Raw genomic sequence first — 1,606 nt, 5'->3', positions numbered from 1 at the left:
ATTTATTGTTCGCACTGGAAATGCACGTGACGAAATACGCACCTCAACGAGGTTTTACAGATGAGTTGATTTGAATATTAAATAACAACAAGACAATGTGTCTTGCTGAACACCATTTTGTATTTCTTTCTTTTTTTGCTGGTTGACAGGTTTCATGTAATAACATATCTTTTATATCTATTTCAGTTTTCCTTTTACAGAACATGATATGGGATAATATATCTCAGATTCATTTACATTTCACAACAAATCTGTAAAAATATGAAATATCCTCTACACATTTCCAGTCATGTGCATCTCTACACAATGAATACACCAATGTTACCAAGGTACACACATTCACACTGCTGCTCTTTGCTTTGATGAGATGTGGACAGTTATGAAGTAGATTGCCTTCGACAATCCATCTCGACTCAATACAGGAAGTATGTTAGCCACACACTACTTCTGGAGAGGGTAATAGTCCAGTCCGGAGTTGTACTTGAATCTAGGCCTATGCTTCTTCTCACCAATGGCCATCATCTCGTGCACATTTTTCCTGTACGCTGGCGGCTGCATTTCTTCTTCCTTCGTACACTCAAATTCTGGCTCTTCTTGCACTTTATAGATGCAGCGTTTAATGATGTCAATGTCTCCGCCGTATTGCTCTGCAAGGTGTCCCAACGATGAAGGAGGCACATCGAACTGGAACATGAAGTAGCTGCCCTTTTTGTGCACCATTCCATGGGCACTCATTTTAAAAGGCAATTCTCGTGTTCCAAAGTTGTTTTAGTGTCTTATTATCCCTCCTTTGTCCGACTCGTTGGCTGAATGGTCAGCGTACTGGCCTTCGGTTCAGAGGGTCCCGGGTTCGATTCCCGGCCGGGTCGGGGATTTTAACCTTAATTGGTTAATTCCAATGGTCCGAGGGCTGGGTGTTTGTGCTGTCCCCAACATCCCTGCAACTCACACACTACACATAACACTATCCTCCACCACAGTAACACGCAGTTACCTACAAATGGCAGATGCCGCCCACCCTCATCGGAGGGTCTGCCTTACAAGGGCTGCACTCGGCTAGAAATAGCCACACGAAATTATTATTATATCCCTCCTTTCTCAAAAATTGCATCAGCAGTTCGTCGTAACGTGGAAACAACTTCTGGCCTCGACATGATTCGTAAAAGTAAAGGCATTTCATAAGGAGGCATGATTTATTTATTTCATCGTATGGTGATTTTATACAATATATATACACACGGCAGAATCAAACTTTAACGTCCATCATTCTCAGCCATTCAGATAAACTAGGTGTGAGAGCGAACAAATCATCAGGAGTGTCAGGGTACGAATGAAGACGACATCGTTGGACCAGGTGCTCAATCGTCTGTTCTTCCAGGTTACAATCACACATTGGTGAACTGATCCAACCCCACTTGTACCTGAAATAATTGCAACAACCATGTCCAGTCCTTAACCTGTTGATACGGCACCAGAGGTTTAACTGGTATTAGCCTTGTCTACTCGGCTGCTGAGTACTGTGCTCCTGTCTGGTCGGAAAGTGTACATGTGAAGAAGGTAGACACAAAATTGAATGATACAATGCGTTGCATTACTGGTACCATCA

At 42.7% G+C, this 1,606-nt stretch overlaps 1 pseudogene; it reads right to left on the bottom strand.

The window, feature by feature from the left end:
* Positions 1-441: 441 nt before the first annotated feature.
* Positions 442-1,190, bottom strand: LOC137500972 (small ribosomal subunit protein bS6m-like; annotated as a pseudogene).
* Between the last annotated feature and the right edge of the window lie 416 nt (positions 1,191-1,606).

The sequence above is a fragment of the Anabrus simplex genome, chromosome 5, assembly GCF_040414725.1.
Source record: "Anabrus simplex isolate iqAnaSimp1 chromosome 5, ASM4041472v1, whole genome shotgun sequence".
Classification (NCBI taxonomy): Eukaryota; Metazoa; Arthropoda; class Insecta; order Orthoptera; family Tettigoniidae; genus Anabrus; species Anabrus simplex.
This window is presented reverse-complemented; position numbering and strand designations above follow the sequence as displayed.